Source organism: Corvus hawaiiensis, chromosome 2 (genome assembly GCF_020740725.1).
Source record: "Corvus hawaiiensis isolate bCorHaw1 chromosome 2, bCorHaw1.pri.cur, whole genome shotgun sequence".
Classification (NCBI taxonomy): Eukaryota; Metazoa; Chordata; class Aves; order Passeriformes; family Corvidae; genus Corvus; species Corvus hawaiiensis.
The window spans coordinates 5,751,762-5,773,758 of NC_063214.1; the positions used below are offsets into that span (position 1 = coordinate 5,751,762).

Genomic DNA, 21,997 nt, shown 5'->3' on the forward strand with positions numbered 1-21,997 from the left:
TACAGAATTTATTCAGCATTGCAAGAAAAGTAGTAAACTGAGAAATTATTTATGTTATTTTTCAAAAAATCCTTATATCAGGCTGTTAAGGGGGCCAAGTGGCCTTGGTTTGAGAAGGAAGCTTTGTTACAGATCACGAATAAGTAAAAAGAAGGAAATTAATGAAGTAGTTTGCCAGTCTAACACAGAAAAAAATAATAAAGGAACATATCCCGAAGCATATTGTAGCACAGATGCTGTTTAAAATATATGGTAGTGACCCTGAAAAGAGACAAGAACATGACCAAAATCATCACTAGTACAAATATATCTACCTACCTGTGTATGTATCTGGTAAGTGATGTTATACATGGGCATGTATGTCCCATGGCATCAATAACATTCCTAATTTGGGGGGTTAAATTGCTCATTGAGAAGGTTTCTTCTATGTTTTAACACACATTTTATTTACTTTTCTAGGTGCAGATCTGTCAGAGTGGCTTTTTTTTGTTTTGGTTGCTTGGGTTTTCCTGGTTAGGAGTAAGTGTATCCACTTTTTTTCATGGCCGGCTTTTCTCAGTAAGAAGGAGTCCTGAAAAATGGATACAGGCATTCTGATTTGTTTGCTTTCCCTGGAACATTGTTCTGTGATTGAGACTCCTTTGGCAGAGGATGCTTTGTCCCCAAGTTTCACAGAGACTATTCTTGCCTCCGAGTTCCTGTTCCATTTAGGGAACAATTATTGAAGTGCCTCATAGATTGACATCTTTCTTTTCATGTGCCAGGGGATTTCTGAGGCTGTCCTGAAGAGCCATCTCTCCTGCTCTGAGACACCATGGCACGAGTCCTGTGGGGGCTGTAGCCTGGACTCCTGTGATGGAGTAATCTAAAATGGTCAGGAGTTGAAGCAGTGTGGTAGCAGCTGAAACTCCTGGAGGAATATGAGCTGCTGCACTGGCAGAGGAAGTGTAATGATCTTCAAGTACTCCAGGCCACTGGGTGACCTTAACTCCTCTCAGAAAAGGTTTTAGGAAGCATTCCTGTGAGCAGCTCCATGACAAGAGAGGCCAGATTTCCCAGACATGGGGCTTGTTGCTGGAGGTGAAAGGCGATGTCTTAATATTGATGAGAGACTGCTTTGCTCATCTTGAGAACAAATGACATGGCACAGCTCATGTCCATTTGGCTCTCCTCTGCCTCCCTTCCTCCCTCAGACCCCAAGCAGGGTGCTTTTGTCCATGCTGTCTTGTGGGAACTGTTATCCATCCTGAATCATCCTGGGAGAGCATCACTGGCCTGTGAATAAATTGTCAGGGAGCATGCTGACTGTTCAACAGTACTGATGATAGTGGGATCAGACTGGAACCTGTGCCTTGGTCCTATTAGTTTGTGAGTTTTAGATGGTCCTTCACTGTCTGAGAGAACACTGGGTTTGGAAGAGGAAGGTCACAAAGTAAACAATGAAAGTATGACCACACCACTGAGCTCAGGGAGAAAGGGAAAATTAAATCCCCTAAATTGCAACCTGCTGCATTTATTGGACTGCTTTTTTGGTAGTGGATAAGGTGATGGATTCCTCAACTTCTGGCTGCCCAAGTAAGTGGATAAGGACATAATCAACACCTTTGCTAAACTGATGAGCTGATGCAGTAGCTACTTGGTGTAGCTCTGGACTTACGTGCAGGTCAGTAGGGTTGATTTTTGCAGAGCCAAATGGCTCCAGCCTTTTGTGTCTGTGGTGTCTCCATGGGCACAGTGAGCCAAGCTCGGAGCCTCAGAATTCCCAGTCTGTGCGTGGCTTTCTCTGTGCCAGGCACTGAGTACAAGCTGGCAGGGAGGCAGTCAGTCCTGAGACAACACGTCCATCATCTTTGAAAAACAGTATTTGTGCACTAACGTTGCTTTTTGTAGAAGGGAAGCCAACAGCTATTAAGCATCTAAGTTTAGCTTGGTTGTCCACTCATCACAGATTGGAGGAGGAGAATCTTGGCTGATTCTTGACTGCTTTTCAACTTTGGGAAGGTGAAAAATTCGTGGAAAGAATGAAAGTGGAGCGTGAAAGCCTGCAGAAAAAAGTTAGTGCAGTCACACTATTACCAAACTGTGCATTCTTACACAGACACAGGAATCAATGCTACAGAGCATTTCTAGATGCTGGAATAAATATCTGGTGTCTACAGAGAACACGTGCTGTGTCTGGAGATCCACTCCCTAGTGCACTCTGCTCTTTCATTTGGGGTGTCTTTGAAGTGAATTCATATATTGATGTTTGTCCAGTCAGCACCTGAAGGACTTTCATTTTTTAATTTTATCTTCAGGGTAGGTGAAAATAAAGACCACCATGTGTATATATGAGGTGCTTACAGATGAGATTTTTTTGCAAATGAAGAACAAACCTACAAAGAATATAAAATCAGGAGCCAACTGTACGGCTCCATGGATGGCCAGAAATATTTTGGCTGGCTGAAAACCAGGTTCTTGGTCACTGTTTGTCCTCTGTTCAGCCAAATCAGAAGTGTCCACGTACTGAAGCGTGTTGCTTTTTAATGCACTGAGAATTACCAAGAAACTGAAGATTTTCTTTATTCCTGCCTGGAGCTACCAGGAAGCTGTGTCAGTGTCTGTCAGTTCACTTGGTAGGGACTTGTGTTGGCTTGTTGGTCGGCTGCAGGCACCCGGGTAATTGAAGTGGCAGTGATGTGTAACACCCTACAGTCCTTTGGTCTATTGAGCAAGGAGGAGACGCCCTCACCTACTGACATCATTGTGGTAGCTAGTGCAGGCTGGAGCCCATCCTGCAAAACAAACCTGCAAACAACTGGCAAAAAACCTGCTCAGGAGGAGGGATAAGGACATTGGTGGGGGGCCTGTTCTCTGTGCTGTGCCACATGAGTTACAGAACCCAGCCTGGCTTGTTTAAAAACAAGGTCTGGTAGGAACAGCCATCATGGCAGCTCCTGGAGCTCAAGGAGAAAGCTGAGAATTTTTAGCAGGCAGAGGTGTTTTCTTCCTGCACCTCTCTGAACTCACCAGAACCTGGATACAGTTCGGTGGAAATGGTGGATGGGGGATGTGCCGCATGGTGTTGGTGTGCCTCAGGACCTCAGAGATCCCAGAATAAGGTTCTTGGTTTGAATGCATTCCCTTGGCTATCAGACACAACCATCTCTGGTTCCCAGAGACCCCTCTCCTCAGCTCAGTGATAAAAGCACTTTTTAACACCAAAGCTGCTGTGTTCCCACGCCTGTTGCTGTCATGAGGGAGGCCGGTCTTGAACAATAGCAGAGGAGTAAAGAATGGCCTCGCTAATCGATATCCTGCCTAGACGCTGAGTCAGGTGGCAGCTCGGGCTTCTTTAAAATTCCTACATTGTTCCTGATTTCTCATTTGACTAGGGCAAATTTTTATCTTTAAGGAAAGAAAACACATGGGACCAAGTGTCTCTGCCTGCTCCACCGTTCCTTCCCACACCACCCCCACTCAGTTTTGCTGTCTTTGTCCGGTGGTGGCCTCCAGCAGTGAGGGATATGGATACGATTTGCTAGTTTGGACTTGGAGCTGAGTGTGATTGTGCTATGGTCAGCACAAGGTGGCTGTGGTCTGAGCAGGGCACCCTAAATCACACACATCTGCAAGGCTTTAGAGAATGCACGCTTTCACACCCACATTTCCATGTGGGCTCATATTTATGAGATTGGTCTTAAACTGGTCAGAAGACAAGACAGAGATGCAGGCACAGGTTTCCAGAAAATTTCTCCATAGATGAATGTTTGGAGCCCTGTCAGGATGCTAAGACAGTCTGTGTGTGAACAGACATTTGGAAAGTTGACAGAAGTGATCTTTGCTTAAACAAACTGCAAGATCCAGTGGCTCAAACTCTTGAACCCACCTCAGCTGCACTAAAAACTTTTTCCAGAAGGAGAAGGGGGCCGGCGAAGCTTTTTGAAATCGCTGAATCTCTCAGGGATTTTCAGGATCCTCTTTGGGGGTTTCATCCTGCTCCTGTCATCCCAGAGCATCACCCCAGGGCTCCTCTCGCCAGCCTGGACTGGGACAGGGGGAACTGTGGCTCTGCTCCTTCACCTGCACCAAAGGCTGCAGAGGAGAAAGCTCAGAGACCTTCAGGGTTTTCCTCAGGGCTGGGGGGTCCCTAGGACATCTTTGTGGCTCTTTGGCCCTGCTTGCTTCCTGCTGAAAGGCCTCAGCAGAGGGGGAGAGCGTGGTCCTGGCTGTGCCGCTGGGCAGGAACTGTTAGAGCTGCAAAGGGAACTGGTAAGGGTTACATTTGCGCGTGTAGATATGAGATAAGAGCTGACCTACCCTTCACCCCAAACTGAACTCTCTGAAGCTCAAACAAGGTAAGCAAGTGCTTGTGAAAATGCTGGGGGAAGCCTGCCAGACTGGTGAACTTGCTGCTCCTGTCTGGGGCTGGGAGCAGACCTTCAGTCACTATCCATGGGGTCCGTGAGGAGCTTGCTAGGGTCTCGCCTAAAATGCCTGAAGACTGATGGCACAGAGGAATCAGGAGCTAAGGATGCCTGTCAGGAGCCAGAGAGAGGGGTGTGGGTGGAGGGAGAAGTAGAAATTACAGACAATGGAGAAATAATTTCAAATTAAGCTGAAATAGCATCTACAAGATATTTGAGCAAGGCCTTTCCTGCATGTAGTCCCTGATTGTTGCTTACAGATATCCTTACAGCAATTCACATTACAGATACAGTCACAGCCTCTTCCCCTGTGCAAATATAAACAGGTCAGCATCCACATGTAAGTGTGTGACAGAGTTCCCATATAGGAAATGTGTTTCTTCTGGGAAAGAAACATCTCCCTTTAGTGATATCCCTGAGTGTTTAAGTCTCCTGTGAGCCTTGGATGTGTTTTTCACAGCACGGGAAGTGGTGCTTGCCAACACAAGCATGGTATGGCATGGGGAGGGCTGGTCTGGCCCAGCACCAAGCTCTCACCCCTAAACCCTACGTGCCTGCTGTCCCCAGAGTGAGCAGGGGGATCTGCCTGTGCTGCTGCTGCCTGTGAGGTGCATTGGTGAGATGTGTTTTTGTATTGGATCTCAGGGAGTAGGGAGAGGCTCTTTTTGCCCATGGTGTCTTTATGAAAACTAGGAAACAGAAAGCATGGGTATCTCAGGAGGTTTTTTCCAGCAAGCACACACCAAGAAAAAGTGACTCTCTCTTCTCTCTATGAATGTAAATTCAGGGTGCCAGAGGATCACACAGTTGGGCTGGTTAAACACTCAGTGCAGCTCAGCCTTGCTCAGGTGGGGACTCCCTGGAGGTGAACTGAACATTTCAGACCTGGGTGTGTGTGCTGAGGCTGCTCATCAGGGCTTCATTGGCACCAGCTGGGAAAGGGAGCAGCTAAGCCAAGCACACCTGGTTCATGGTAATATAAGGGAGTCCTTTAGCTCATTGCAGAGGTTGTGGGTGTTTGCTGTGGGTCAGAGCCTGGTGGCAGTGCTGTGGTGAGTTGGTTGCTCTCTAGAGCAGTGTTGCTTGAGCTACTGGGCCTCAGCTGTGGTAGCCCAGGCAGTGGGGGCATCCTTGGTACATGTGTGGGTCCAAATTCCCAAATTTCAGGTTGTTTTGAAACACTCTGATCAGTCTGTGGCCAGTTAGGCTGTCTCTGCTGTTGCCATATGGAGTTAATGGTCATCATGGCAAGGATGGATGCAGGATGTTTTTGCTCTAACAACATTTATTGCCCTGTGATACGGTTAAGCCTCCTCTTCTTGTGTGGGACTCAGCTCAGGGGCTGCACAACAGAAATAAATTTCTTATGCTCTTCTTCACCTTCCCCTGAAAATCTGGTGGAAAAAGACTTAAGTCCTAATCAAGCTGTTAGTCACATCAGGTTTCCCAGGCCTTGGGGCTTGCCTAAGCAGGGGGCTAATCTCTGTGGGGTGTATGCCAGGCATGCTGCTGGGGGCTCTGCTCCAGGCATGTGTGAGTGCTTGCCTGGGAAAGCAAGTCACTCCAGGCAGCAGATCTTCCCTCTCGGGGAGGGAATGGTGGGCAGGCATGAAGCAACCAGGGTACAGGTCCATCAGCGTGTTTGAGCAATGAAAAATCTCTTAAATGCTCACTAAGGAACCTGTGGGCGTTTTGTAAGAAAAAATTTGTTCCCTGCAGGGCTGGTGCTGTGACAGCTTCCAGTGGAGATGAGATGGATGGATGGATGGACAGGAGGCTGTGTACCGAGAGGAGAGGGTGAAAGGTGCCTCCTTCCAAGGCAGCAGCTGGTGAGAAGGAGCCTGGGCTGCTCAGTGTCACCACACACGAGGCCCGTGGGGAAGCGTGAGCCCGGCTTCAGTCCTTGTCAGTGGCACCTCGTTGACTTTTAGCGCTTCCTTATCGCGTCTGCGCTCACCTCGCGCGGCGCTGATAAAATGCCATGGCCGGGGCGATCTGCTGAGCAGCCCTGCAGAAACCTTGCAGAGCATGGGAGCCTGAACTGCCAGCGACCAGCCCGGGGCTCCAGGGCAGAGCAAGGTAACAAAGGAACATCCTAACCTGGGACAAGGCGAGGGCGGGATGACCTCCAAGGTGTATCCGAGGGGACTGGCACGGCAGCACGTGAATCTTAGGTTAGAATTTGGGTTTGCAGAAGTTGGGCTCGCTGTGACTTTCCCATACCCAGCAGAGCTGGAAGCGTAAGCCATGTGAAGTGATTGCAGGGTGTTAGCTCTCAGAGCTATAAACAATAGAGTAGGGAAAGAATGCCCAGGGTTTTTTTTTTTGTTTGTTTGTTTGTTTTTTTAGTCTTTTTTTTTCCTTCTTTCCCAGTAATAACATTTTTCTCTCGGGGCATTAAGCACCTAAGTAGTTCTGGTAGAAACTTTAATTATCACTAAAAAAGGGTATTATTTTCCAAAATGTTATTGCTACCTTACCTCTGGGGTAGGCCTATCTTTGGGCCCGCAGCAACTTTTAAAGGTAGTTTTAATTAATTTTTTTTTTTTACAGGTGAGCAACTTGCAGGAATACACATGGGAGAGTTCTCTTGATGGGTTTGAACTAAGGGGCCCTGAGTATAAAACCCTGAGCATCTACTGATCAGGTATGTAATTTCTGAAACCTGTAACTGGTGTACAGTATCTTGCCACTGCAGGAGAACAATGAAACCTGGCTGGCTGGAAAGAAGAATTTTCCTCTGAGTGTGAAATTTAGATGTTTAAGAATGCTTTATTTTTCTTTTCCTTTATTTTATTTTTTTCAATTTATTTTAAAAGGGCCTTAAAGTTAGTGTCCTTCTTCTTGAATTGGAGAGAAAAATTCATGATGTCAGAGTTCCTTGCTGGAGAAAAATTTCTAAAGTTTTTACCACAGAAGCTGGGGTCAGAGTCCTTCACTTTTTTTCATGACTGAAGTTTTGACTTCACCTTTACTGGTCCAAATATTCTAAATGATTAAAAGTGAAACAAACTTTCCTTTAGAGGAAGGAATTATCATTAACAACAGAAACTTGCAGTGAAATCAATGAAAGGTTTCAATTTGACTTGCTGTTCTACTGTTACATCCTATTCAGAAAATAGGCTTAAGCAGCTCCCAGCATATTTTTTTTCTTCTTTGGCTACAGCTCTACTCTGTGCTATGTTATTCATTGAATGCTATTATCCCAGGTCTCTTATATAGCACTACTCTTGGAATCATCCCTGTAACCACTTCCACATGCTGCAGACTAGCAGAATGGAAGAAGCTCCTTTCCATATTCCCTGTATTCATGGGAACTTTGCCAAGTTCTTGTTCTCCAATACTTGCTGAGATACCTCAAAGTTTATTTTCCAAATCATAGTCCCAAAGCTTTTCTCACAGGAAGATCTAGTGTTGCCCCAGTCACCTTTAGGAGTCTCTTATTTTTTCTCCCACCAACTTTGATCTTTTCCGTGCTTTTGAACTATTCTTCTCTTCTGCCTTCTTCTGTTTCTGCCCAACATCTTGTACTAATGTCTCCTTGTTTCAGTGTCTCACCATTTCTCCAGTCTTCTATCATCCCCCGCCAACATCTGGAACTCTGTGTGGGAAACCTGGGCCTTTTCCCAAGACCACCATGCTTCATCACCCCCAGAACTTTTGCTCTTCTCCCTGACAGTGACATTCAGATTCCCACACCTTTTACTGTTTCTAAGCTCTGTCTTGCATATGAACCCATAAAATCTCACCATTTTTTTCCTCTGAAACCTGACTTTTTGTCTACACTGGCTGTTTGAAAAGCTCCTTTATGCCTCTTTTCCAAGCTTTCAAAATTTATTATAGTGAACTTCAACACTGTTGGTCTTTTTGAATTTTTTGTGGACTCTGCTCATACTAGGCAGGATTGAGACCACAACACCTTGAAAACAGTGAATAAGTAATTCCCCTTGACATGAATACTGATTGTCTGCCCACCTAGGAGTTAGCAAAGGGAATACTAAGGTCTTTGTGTGCCACCTGGCACCTACTGCTAGTCCTTTGAGAGAGCAGTACTTAGATTTCCAATGCTGCTGGTGCCACCTTGCCCTCGAAGTCTCTAGTCTCTGTCAATAATATCCTTAAAGTCTGTATTTTGTAACAGCCTGAGGATGGTATCTAGTTCTTGCTTCAGTCCACTGGGATCCCTCTGCCTCTCCCTCTGTCTGGGCTAGATCTCATACAGGATTTTCTCTGAAATTTTAAACAGCTTCCTTGTCAGATCTGAGTGAATTTCATTCAGAATGTGCTCCAACCTGAAGGGTAGAGCCTTCTGTCCAAGACACGTGAGGTCAAATGGAGAAAGCGTTGAACTTCATTTTTTTCTTCTTTTTTCCCCATGTTCTAGTGAAATGTCCTAATTAGTGACCTACTGGGCCACATCACCACCACCAGCCTGACTTTTTTTTCTGGAGTGCTTTATGAAAACCCCACTGCATTTTGTACATAGACCAGGAAAGACAGCGAGGTGGAGAGTCCCATTTTCAGATGGATACACGTGCTACAGATCGGTGTGAGATATCCATGTCCTTATGAAGTCATACCCTCAGCCACTGTTTTTCCATGGATATCTGATGTGGCATCCCCTAAGGGTGCTGGTATTTTCTGGTGCTCTTCTGAGGCACCTAGTGCTAACCACCTCCAGTCTTTGTGTAGCAGTGAAGGGATGTGAGCTATCAGCTGAGCTGCTCCTGTTTGCTGCTGACCTGGTGAAACAGTTCACCATGCCAGCAAAAAAGGGAGGGGGAGAAGAAAAAGGGAAATAGAGAAAATAAAAAGCAGAGCATGAAGTTAATGAAAGTGTGGGAGTACTTCTGGTATTATAATGTTACCAGAATTAGGTTTCTTTAGCTCCTGCTGTGCTTTGCTAAAAACGAGTCTAGTTAGCAGCAGCAGATGTGAGTGTAACAGCTGTACAACTGTCAGGGGAATGAGAGAAGCTATGAGAAATCCATGAATTAAGTAGATTCTCTTGCTTTTTGTGTGGAGGTCTTAGAAGTGGCAGTTCTCAAAGTGTGTCCTACTGGCTGCTCATGTCGAGTGATTGGGATGTTGTAGAAGGTGAGAGAAGGGTGCAGCAAGCATGATGCATGGTATGCTTTCAGCCAGGAAAAGGACAGCATCTGGGGAATGGGTTATTGGAGCTGCTGGGGGATGATGGGGTAGCTGTGAGGAAAGATGTAGCTTAGGAGTAGACACTAATGTTGCAGAAATGGGGATGGGAATTTGTGCAGCCAAGAATAAATGCATTTATGGAAAAGATACTGGTGGTTATTTGGTAACCAGAAGCTTAAATGATCAAAGAGTTTAGTAAGACCTTCTGACTTTGCCTTGCCCTTCCAAAAATATATCATGGCTGTGTGGAAGGTCACCTCCCATCCCTTCTTAGATGTTAATCACCCCCTTCAGTATAGGTGGCCTATCAGATTGCATAGGCTGGGTAAACACTGGGATATATGATAGCACATTTGCTGGGCTGTAGGATCTAAAGGTAAGGCTGATATCTGGAATGCCAAGATATTTGTGAGGGGAGGCAGGATTCCTGCTCTCTTCAGCTGCTTGCCCTCCAAGTGGAAGGAGAAGGCATTTCAAATTCCTTGCAAGCTCCAGGCTGTAAACAGGCTCTTCCTGTATGAAACAATAAGGATCTAACAGTAATCAGGAGTTGTCTGCTGTTCTGAACACGTCTAATACTACTGGGATATGCCTTTGTGGGGAGTATGAAGCCCATCAGTTCAGGGGGACAGAGGTGCCCAGTGCTACTGGTGTAGAACGTCCGAGAAGATGGTATTGAACGCAGAGTCATGGGGCAAAGAAGAAATCGAGTCCCATCAAGCTGAAGCAGACAGAGACAGGGGAAGGAATCAAAACAAAAAGAAAGCAGGAAAGAGGAAGAAAATAATTAGGCAAAGGTGGGAGAACTATTAGCATTGTTTTGTACAATGGAGAAGTGGCTCAGCTGTTAAATACACTCCATAAACACTGTATTTTTTCAGCTAGCTAGGCTAAGGGCCTCTGTGGGGGCAAGTACACAAATGATGGGTCCCTAAGCCCTGCTGCTCTCTCAATGAGAGTAGAATTTATCACCTATATAACTATCCTGGATTCATCTGGGGGGAGGTGCTGTGGCTCTAGTGTGGTCTGGCTCCGCTGTATCGGATTTCTGAGTAAGCCTGAATTCCCCAAAGTAATGTGAAGGTTGATATGAGCAAGGGAATGCATTTGGTATTTTACTTTGTGGATCACAGGGCAAGTGCCACATGCAGCAGTCGTGGATGCTGTGTTTATCCTCACCCCTCTTGCTAGCTGGAAGACAGTGGTACTGCAGCTTAAGTCTCTGAAGCTGTTCTTGGCATGTAGGCTCTTTGCATTAAAAATCTCCATGGGTCTGTCACCACAGGCCACAGCCATTCCTTGGGGTGCAGAGTATGCAGGGCGTTGGTGCTTTGGGATTATTTGTAAGATATTGCTCTGTTTTGCCTGGTCCTACTCAGGAGACTGAAGTGAAGGTTACTAAAATGCAAACCACTTGGGTGATGCAGGAACAGAAGTGTCCCTTATAGCTAAACTAAAATCTTCTAGGAGGTAGGTTGTTCTCACATTCATCAGCTATGACAGTGTGGGGAAAGTGCCTGTCCTGGTAGGACCTGTTTCACCTGGACCCTTTGTTTACACTGAGCAAAGCCATTGGATTTCATACCTTTTAGTACAGTAAAATGTGAAAGTTCAGATATTCCTGTAAGCACAGACTACGTGACTGTATCCCAGATGGGAAATCTGCATTGTAAAACGCCAGATCCATGAGCCCTTTTCCTCGCTGGGATGAAATTCCTTTTTTCTTTGTGAATCTTACCAGCCAAGGGTGTTGCCTCACCTTATTCATTAGCCAGCCAGTGTTGGTGTAGTTAGGGGTTAAGCAGTCGATCTTAAAAAATCCCTTGGAAATCAAGGAATCCATATATTTGCTTATTTATAATTTGTATACTGCCCCTGAGGCAACCAGGCATGGGAATGCAATCCCATATTTGTGTATTTAACAACTGAAAAGATGATGTGAGAAGAGGTTTGAGTTTACAACAATATAAAGAAAACTGTGACTGCCTAACCTCCTGTCTCACTTCCCTTATTGCAGGCCATGCATCTTCCTGGTGCCCAGTGTTGTGGAAATCCTGTATTTCAGTGTGCATTGAGACTGGCTTTTCTGACACAGGATGGAGCTGAGAGTGTGCTTAAGCTTGTTTTTGTCCCAGCCAGAGAGGGAAAGACTTTCTTCATTAGGGGCCTGTTTGTGCTAGGCTCTACAGAGACACTTACTAAATGTTGACTTTACTTAAAGCTCTTACAATCAAATTACATGAGGTGGGCTGAGCCAGGAAGAGATGGTGCTGCTACAGTGCTTCTAGAGAGGTTTGTTGTTGCTGTTTTTTGGCAATGCAGATGTTAGGACTTTACGGGAAACCCATCAGTCCTCCACATGGGTGGAGATGTGTAGTTATAAGGAGGAGTAAACATTGGAAAGTTGGTCATTTGTGGCTGAATACTATTGAGCAAGACAGCAAGATAGTAACTGATCAGTAGGAATGACTCAAAAATCAGAGATCTGCAAAACAAAAAGCCCCAACCACAAACCAAAAAAAACCATTACTGCAATAGTCTGGATGATTCAGAAAGATGGGGCCAAGCATAACATTAGCTGCTGTTAAGTCATGTGAAAGAATAAGGAATACAGGCTGCATTTATCAGTTGGCAAGTTTGTCTCAGGAAGGAGTGGGGGCTGCTCACTGGCTGACTACAGAATTCCAGGAGGATGCTGTAGCTGGGGGAACTCATGTAGATTTCAGTAAATAAACTGAATTGTTCTAGGAAGGGTTGAGTGTGTGTGTGCCATTTAGCACTAACGCGGTCACTTCCCATGTACTCTGTTTAGTGCTTTTGTCCGTGATTCCTGGATGGAAGAGGTTTCAGGGACAATGCCTGAGGGTGTTAAGGAACTGGAAGTTTGCCTTCCAGTAAAAGAGGTTGAAGAGTGAGAGGGAAAAGGGAAAGCTGAAAGCTAACTTTTTTCAGTGTTTAGATATACTTACAAGGAGAACAAACGCTCTATAGTCTAGCAGACTGAGGGGCACTAAGATCCAAAAACAGGAATATGAGACTGAATTAAAAAGACCCCAAAAAATGATATAAGGAAAAGCACTATTTTTTAACATCACCTGTAATTAACCACCAGAAAAACTCAGGCTTTTGGAGGATCCTTCCCAGGACACTTTTAAGTTGTGCCTGGATTCTTGTCAGAAAGTGGACCCTTGTAGAGATGTGAAGGATTTCTGCCAAGTTTTCTGACGCAAGTTTATGAAGATGTGGGTCTGGATGACCATGCCACTTCTTTCTGGCATTAGTCAGATGTTGGCTCACAGCTGTTGGCAGCTCTGGGGTCGAGCACTGGGACCTCAGGGCAAGAGCAAAAGGCACCCCCTCTCAGCCCAGGCATTGCTCCTTTTCACCCTGCCCTGTGCAAACACCAGTGTTTGGTTCACCTTTTTATTGGATTATGTTGAAGTGATATTCCAAAGTAAATGAGGCTCATTGGTGTCCACTGAGGTGGTCAGTGATGAGGTACTAATTGTCATCTATCAATGTGGCTTTAATTCTCCTCTGGCCAAATCAAGGCATTCCTTTTACATACCATCATCTATGGCTCTGTCATCCATTTCAAACTTAAACCGTGAACAGTTACTATCTTGTATTTCTGAGCCAAACTAGAATGAGTTTTTCCTTCTGCTACCTCAGTGAACATCTTATAGTTTGGGTTTTTTTTTTGTGGAAAAGCTGTATTCCCATGATGCCAGGGTTTTGCTTCATTTCTTACCTTATTCTCCGCAGACTTAAACTTCGTCAGAGGCCAAGTCTGTGCCCGTGGCAGGATCAGAGGTGCAGTGTACCATTAGAAATGAGGTCTGAGACCAGGAGAAGGATGGGTGCTAATGCAGGTGGAGGTTGGGAGAGCATCAAGAGGTGCCAGCAGAGGCTCTGAGCCTTTGCACGCAGCCAGCATGGCCAGGTCCTTGCTGTAACAGTAACACAACTTCCTAGGAAACACAATGGCCACTTGTGAGCCAGCCCTACCCCAGGGCAGCAGAGGGAAGCCAGGCAGGGCAGCATGTCCCTGTGGGCAGCAGGGCTGGCTGGGTGGGGCGTGTGAGGATCTGTGGATGTGACTGCCGAGGCTGTGCGGGGTGGGAAGCTTTTCCTCTTGTGACTTCACCTGGACTGTGTGCCAACCTCGGCACACAATGTTATCACTGCAAGCCAGCACATGGCCAGGATGGCTGTGCTCACACAGGGGGCCCCAGGAGACTTTCTCCAGTCCTTACAGCTTTTGGCCTTGATGGCTCTTGCCAGAAATACGCCACGGCCCCATTCCGTGGTTTTGTTTCCAGTGGTACCAGAACTGAGTCTGCCTGTGGGTGACCTATGCCACCAAGGAGGAGATCTGGTTGTGAGGAGTAAAAGTGAAAGGTTTTGTCAGGACCTGAAGCAGGGAGTTCTACTCTACCCCCCTCTGGTAATCTGGGCTGCTCTTGGCTATTTCCTTATCTAGGGTTTATTGCTGTGCAAAACAGCTGAGTTAATGAGTCATTAAGAACATTCGGTCCCTGCTGCATGGGGACTTTGCTGCCGGGATGGAAATCGTTCCCAAAAAGCCCATTCCCCTCTCTGTAGCAAACACACAGCTGTTGAAACCCATTGGATAAATAAATGCAGTCCTTCAGGGCTCAGGCCCAGCCTATGGCAGTGGTTTCCATGGGTCAGGGATGCCAGGTCTGCCTATAACCATCTTGACTTTTGTCACTGTTAAATACCTTGCCTAAAAGGGAGCGTTGGGCCTGGATCATCAGGATCTCTTGGCAGTTTCACAGATCTCCTTTCATGGCAATCTATAGAAGCTCTATCTTCTCTCTCAGGGATGTGTTGTAGATTAAATGCTACCTCTAGAAGTCTCAGCCTGAGCCTGCCCTCTTCCCTGCACTAGGAGAAACCCTACATTGTTTATTTTGTTCTGTTGTTCCATGAATAAGACCTTTCTGCCCAGACAAGCTCAGGCATCCTTTCCTTAATCAAAGAACCTTTCCTTAATTCTTTGGCAGACTTTGGTTTACCCAGGACAGATGTTTCTAAGACATCCGTGTTTTCCATGCTTTGACATTCAAACAGTGCAACAGCACTGGACTAGTTTGCACAATAATGAGGTGGTTCCAGCCTTTGACATCTGAGATTCATCAGTGACTGGTCTTTGGCATCAGGGAGACCTGTTCATGCAAGTGTCTGTCTCCAGCTAAATTAAAATCCACTTGTAGGACAGTCACGTGGCTTTTGATAGGCATGACCGTGTAAGCACCAAATAGCCCTAAGAGAATTTGCAGGAGTCTCTGTACTTTTGGGGATCTCCTTCAAGTGCATGATCGGCGGGTGGTTGTTCAGAAGTCTTTGTAGGTTCTTCAGCAGCTCTCCAGGACTGGTGCTGGTGCTCCAGTGGAGTTGAAACGGTGCGGTACCAAACAGGAGGCTGCTGGCACCCTCCTGCTGGGTAAGAATCCTCAGGATGATGCAGCACCTCACCACTTGTGACACTGCTTTCTGGGCTACCTCACAAATCATAAATTATTTTTGGGAGGTGGACTGGAGATGAGCAGATTTGAGCCCTTTAAATTACATACCAGCAGCCCATGTGTAGATGCGCTATCTCATGCGATCAGTACAAGGTAAGAAGGCACTTCTGGGGGGTCCCTTCTCACCTTCATTCAAGCCAGCAGGTCGTCATTAAGGTAAGCTGAACCAGAAACAAGCACTCTTTTTCTAATTTGATGAATTGGGGTCATGGAGAACACATAATGGGAGCTTTTAACAGCAGAGGGCTTTCATGAAAGTTGGAGGATAAACCAGGCAGGACTGAGGTGTATCCACCTTGCCTCTATATGTCACCCCTAAGATGTGGAGTGGGAGTTCATATGCAGCTCCTCAGCTACCCTGGGCTCAGAGCCCTGCAGGAAGTCACTGCTTCCTGGGACAAAGTTCTCCACAGCAGAGCTGCTGCTGGTCTCCCTGCAGCAGTGCAGGAACTGACCTTCCCTTCCCTTCCCTGTGCTAAAGCAAACCCAGGCTGTGGTTGTCCAATCCTCTGAGCCATCAGGAGTGCTCTAGATCAGCAGTTCCCTTTTTCAGGATTCACCCCTCCCCAGAACTTGGTGACTTTTGTAAAATATTTGCTGTTTTATTCCAGCTTATTGACTAAAAATATCCTGATGCCAAACGCCCTCCAGGATCTCGGTATAAACATACTATAAAAAACCCCAATCACTTCTAGCCTTCTCAGTTGTGTTTTGGAAGTCTGATAAGTCATTTATAGTCTGTTTAATGACTCCTATCTTATTTTTATGCCAAGCAAGTTCTTTAATCATAGTGCCACATGATGGAAGGGAAACTGCCTTCCAGGATCTCAAGTATATTGTACCAGCTTTGTTCTGTTTAACAATGGTATGTGCAATTTCCTCAGAGAAAAGGAGGAACACAGTTCAATGGGGGTGAATTTTCTATAAATCCATGTTGGTTGCTCCTAGTTATATTTCCCTCCTTTTATTCCTCGTGTTCTTTTTTAGCCACTTCATTATTTAGTTCAGGTCTGAGATCCTATCACAAGTCTGTAGTTACCTGTGAGCAATAATGAGATAATAATAAAATAATTATGCCCTTCTACATAGTCTTTACAAAATGCCAGACTATGGGGTTTCTCCCTCTCCTCCAGGTCTTACCCATTGCACCAAGAAATACAGAAGATCAACATAATCAGAGGAATTATGTGTGCAGCTTATGAAAAAAATCCCAAAACTAAAGGAAGTTAGAAATTTTCGGTGTAAGGTACCCAGTCTTGCTGATTTAAAATGCCTGATTTTAGTGGGTGGTATTTAACTCCTCTGAGATACTACAAGAATAGACATGTCATTACCGAAGACTTCATCAACTACTTTCTTTTCTCTCAGCAGTAGGGTAGGAGTATTTATTGATCTCTTTTTTGTTCTCTGCATTGTTACTGAATAATCTAACTTTTCCATATGATAACAGATCAATACTATGAATAGGACTCATTCTGCTCTTAATTTAACTTCTAAAAAAATACCTCTGTCAGTCTTTTTTTTCCTGGTTCACCCCCATCATATTTTTTATAATTCCTGTCTTCTATATTCAGCTTCTCTTGCTATTTGTTACATGTGTTTTACTTACTTTACTCTCTTTAAGCCCCCTCATTTCAATTTTAAATCAGGTTGTGTTTTTTCAGTTGCACTATACTTTCTGTACTGGGGAGCTGTGTATTTTTGGTGCCCCACAAATGATTTTTAAGCAGTTGTTAGTGATTATTTATATTTTTGTATTTAAATACTTTCTTTTTGTTTATTTAGCCCAGAATTCTACTCAGGGCTGGGAAACGGGGTTTTTTAAAAAGCAACATATCTTTCAAAGCATTGCATTACCAGTTTGGACCTCCTTCTGCTTTCATATAAGAGTGCAGTGGGCTGGGGATCAGTGAACCTGCTGCCAGCCTCTCATTTCTGCCAACACCTTGCCCATCCAGGTAAGGTGAAAGACAGGTTTTGTTCATTTCGGATTTAAAGTTTGCCAAATGAGGAAGCTGTTAAGAACATTTAAAAATCCCCAAGGCTGTTTTTGAGTCAGCAGCATCAGCATGTGTTGAGCTAAGCAATAACTTAGGTTTAATTTTTCTTTGGTGAGTGCTTGAGTAACCAGGGCTTCCATATTCCAGTGTTGCTTGGTTATCCGTTGTGGACCCTAATCATCAATCCAGTTACTGGAGCACCAACTCACAAATGTTGAATACTGATAACTAGGAAACTGTGATTCAAAGTCACAAACAAGCTAGCAGGTGTTTTTATTTTTGCCCCACTTCTGTCCTCTCACTCTTTCTTAGGGCTATGCCTATTGATTTTAACGTTGTCTTACAAACCATCCCAGAATCTATTCCAATGTCTTACAGCTGTAGTCCCCTGGGCAGGCACAACCTTGATGAATACAAACTTGGAAGGAATGCCACAATTGTGTGCAGCTAGAGAGGATGTACTGGAATGGACTTGACTTCTATATTGTGTTTCTGTAAAGGAGGGCACACTTTTGAAAGGCAGAGTCAGGGCTGCAGCTGCATAAACTCAGCACTGCTCAGGGGGAATGGAAACCCACTGAACCTGCTGCCCCCTGGGCCAAAGCAAGGGGGCAAACAGAAATATTAGGGCTCATGTCCTTGCTTCAGAGCTTTGGGGACTGGAGAGACACAGGCCATTAAAAAACATGCCTGTATTTTGCTGAGGTAATAGCTGCATTCACTGGGATGGTGTTTATCAATCAGACAAGAATGGGGCCTCATATCTCAGGGCTTGTGGGAGAGTATTCAACAGTTGCTGAGCCAAGGTAGGATTTAGAAGTTTGCCACGGAAGTAGCTCCTGAAAATTCTGCCAGGTTTCACACAGGACTGGGCACCCCCAAAGAGTCTTAATGCTCCTTTTAAAAGGATCCTGATATGCTTTAAACCACATTCCTCTTAAGAATATAATACTCACTGAGCTATAACAGGGCTGGAAGGGATTGAAGTTTGCTGGAAATAATGAAGAAAAAACTCTCCAGGCCTCTCTCCAAACTGGAGAAGCCCTTTGGCTCTCCCACCTATGTTTTCTGGCAGGTCTTTACATAGATAATCCTTGACTCCCTCCATCTGACTGTTTATTAGTTTGAAGCCAAATTGTCTCAGGGAATGCTGAACACCTCTGGATGAAAGATGTTTCTATGGACAGGCTGCCTTCTTGATCAGGAAAAGAGAATGACTGGCTCAACAGCTTCCAAGTTCAGTAACCTCTCTTACTTCTTAATAAATTGCTGAGGCATGAGAGGCTTCCGTTCCTTGCTGGCATCTTTTACACTGTGCCCAAAGAAACAATCATATCAGGCTCAGGAAGACTGAAAGGGCAGGGAAACAGGAACCATCCCCACGGATGTCCTCCCCAGAGAGGCTGGGAACGTGCTCTGCTGTGGGAAATGGGAAGCTGAGGTCAGCCAAAGTGCAGAGCAGGTATGCACATCTCTTGGGACGGGAGGAACAGATAATGGCCTGCTTTGCCATCCCCATCCCTGCCCTGTGCTGCTGGTGAGCTCTCCTGGGCCACCTTTGCACCTTGTGTGCAGAGTGCACCTCCACTGTGTCATTCCACGGTGTGGAAATGAAGGCAGGGAGATAAAGGTGGAGAGTGGGTGGTGACAACACTCCTGAGAGCCCTGAGCTTACCACTCAGCAAGGCAGGCCTTGGTGGTGTGAGAAGAGCCCAGAAGAAGTGAGAAAGGAGCAGAGAATGAGCCCCCATCAAAAACTGGGAGGCAAAAAACCCCATGGACAGTGAGGTAACACAGGATGCTTCCAGACATACAGACTTGTTCCCATCTTTCAGAAGCTTTGTCCCTTCCAGCTCCTTGTGCCTGGGAATGTTAAGAGATTGTACAAAAAGTCTTGATAACACAAACATATGGAGATCCCCTCAAGAGGCTGGGAGATATTATTAGCTCCTCTTTTACTGGCAGGCCTGGAGCAATTAATTATTACCAGAAGTATTATCAGGTACTTGTCACTGCTTTCCCTGGATCCACTTCACAAAGCCCAGATTGGCTGTAAGCAACATGTTCCCTGACTGGCCTGATACCTCACAACTCCTGATAGCAGTTCCTCTGCTCCTCTCCTGAGGATCTCAGCAGTGGTGGAAGTGCCACAACCTCAAATATATGCTGAGACAAATTTGAGTCCATGGACCACCTAAATATGCAGCATGCCTGTATTTTTACATCTTCTCAGTGATGTCCTCTGGCTGATGTGCTCCACCTCTGTGACCAGGGGGTAAGTTCTAGGCAGGAGGCAGAGAAAGGGACAGCTAAGAGGAGGTTATATGGGGACCTAGGAAAGGCATTTTGTATATGATGGCTCCGTAATGCATGTTTAACAATTTGCCTACAAGCTCTGGGCCTTGTCCCAGTGCTGCTCTTCAGAAAGAGCATCTGCAGTGGCATAAGAACTTAAAATTTCTAACCCACACACTCTTGTAAAGGTCTGTGCTTCTAGAAGTAGTCTGGTCAGGTTTTAAGTGAAATTATGCTGATCCATGAAATCATGTGTCTAAAGCAGTACTCTTCTCTTCCTGGCTCTGGTTCTGCTGCAGTAGCACAACACCTACCTTTGACACGTGAGAATTCATCTTTTTTGCCTTACTTGTTCTTTGTACTTTTAGTGAATTTTTACTACTGATATACTTTTAGTGAAGTTTCTATTTTTAAACCGTGTTATTATTAAAGGAAAAATCATGCAGGTCAGCTGGTATACCTGTGAAATATTTGCTGGGAAAAGGATGCAGGTTGAGGTGAAAATAGAGATTTTACTAGTAAAAAAGGTGCTTTGTCACCAAAGTTTACACTGAGTCTGTAGGTAAAATTATAGGCATCAAAGTGATCTTCACGTCAGTTTAACCATTGTAAAAGTACTGTAGAAAACCGTATTCAGAATAGGTATTACAGCATCGCCACAACTTCCCGTGTTTGCTGTGCTTAGTTTTGTATCTGCAGAAGAAGTTTAAGAAAGAAGTGAGTGAAGAGGAAGGTCGGGGGTAGCCAGGAGAAGGCACGGCGTGTCCCTGGCGCTGTTTGTCACCCACAGCATCCCTCGGTGCCGCGGCGCCGCCGGCGCATGGATGACAACACACCGCCCGCTAGCGGCCCGGGCTGCGGGAGCCAGGCTGCTCCTCCTGCTGCTCCGCTGATGCTGCTCCAGCACTTTCCCTGGGACAAGGTGCGTGGCCCTCCGTTCTGCCGCCCTCGGATAAAATCAGCGCCTCTGGAAAAGGTCCTCGCTGAGCTGGGCGAGAAAAGAGCGCAAATTGGTTGAAATGGGGTTATGGGGAGCAAACACCTCTAAATCTGCAGCACGTTCAGAGCTGTCACTGGAGGCAAAGAACACGTTTATGACTCCCCCGAAGGTTCCCTGAGGACAGCCCTCCTCGCAGGGCAGCGTGGAATACCTGGGCCGAGCCATGGGAAGCAGCACAGCACCACCGTGCTTCACACTGCCCCAGCTAATTAGCCGTGCTCCAGAGGAGATAATGAGCTCGAGTGGAATTCCTTGCTGACATAGCCAACCTGCTCGCAGGCCTGAGCTGGTGTCCCCCAGGCCAGCATTGCACTGGGTGGTGTGGACAGCCCGCAGTGTCCAGGCTGGGTTTTCAGAACTGGTGGCAAGATGTGATTTTTTTTTTTTTTTTTTCTTTTTTTCAACTGAAAATATTTCTCTGAGATTTCTCCAGGTCTTTGGCCCTACACAAAACCATAGAGCCAAAGACCTCGGAAAGCCTTCCTTTCCCCCTGCTTGTTTTTCCGCTTATGTGGTAAGATCTTCCTTAACAGATGTTTGTTTACCTCTTCATAAAAACCTCCTGTGATTCTACAGCCTCCCCAAGCAGTGTGCTGCTGTGCTTTGCTGTTCTTACCATTGCAAAGTGTTTTTCTAGTGTTGAGCTATATCATTTTTATTGCAAATTAAGCTGATTATTTCCTCTTCTACTTTTCTGAATGTAGGGGACAACTGTTTAGTCTCTCCACCCATTGTAACAAATGTTTATGTGCTGGAAGACTGTTATCATGCCTCTCCTCCTGTTGTTCTTTTCCTAGAGAAAACAAACTCAGTTATTTTATCCATTCCTTATAAGTCATGGTTTTTTTCACCTCTCTTTTCATTTTGCTGTTCTTTTTTGGACTCTCTCCAACTTGTCTGCATCTCCTGTAAAATGTAGTGCCTGGGAGTGGACACACTGTTCCTGCTGGGAGCTCAGCAGTATCAAGTAAACACTCAAAATAATTGCTTCCGTTGCCTTATACACAAAATCCACATTAAAGCACCTCAGAATGAGATTTGCCTTCTTCTGTGGGGATCTCACTTAACAAACACACATTGGGTCCCACCCCAGCTCTCTCTGCTCGACTGGTCGCAATTTCGTTTGGAGCAGCACACTTGGTGTCTGTGCAGCCACCTTTCCTGAGCTGTATCTCGGTGCAGTCACCTCTGCAGAAGCAGCCCAGCTCTCCAGTGTCTCACATTCCTCTCAAATTCCAATCACTTCAGCCCCCTGCCTTCAGGAGGGACTGCTGACCCCCAGCCCAGCTGTCACCCTCTTAGTTTTGTCCTCTAGTCTGTTGTCCAAGACACTCAAGGAAATACTGAACAGCCCTGGAGGCAGAACTTCAGGAATGCGATTCTCCCAGCTGGAAAAGTGAAGCCCTGATAATTACCCTTGATTATGGTACTTCAACCTGTGTCCCTCTGCATGGTGACTTTGCTTGCTGCCCTGGGAGCCTGCAATCTAGATATTTTCTAAATGTTCACTGAAGTTAAGGTATTTTACACCTACCATTTCTTCCTCATCTACCAGGCCTGTTAGTCAAAGAAGGAAATTATCTTGGTTTGACA

At 45.6% G+C, this 21,997-nt stretch overlaps 1 protein-coding gene across 1 annotated transcript in view; it reads left to right on the forward strand.

The window, feature by feature from the left end:
• Positions 1–1,583: 1,583 nt before the first annotated feature.
• The window catches only part of GJA8 (gap junction protein alpha 8), a 32,454-nt gene continuing 12,040 nt past the window's right edge, over positions 1,584–21,997 (forward strand). The window contains exons 1-2 of the mRNA XM_048295520.1: positions 1,584–6,485; positions 6,960–7,053. The gene's annotated coding sequence lies outside the window, so the exon portion shown is untranslated. The remainder of the gene's footprint in view (positions 6,486–6,959; positions 7,054–21,997) is intronic.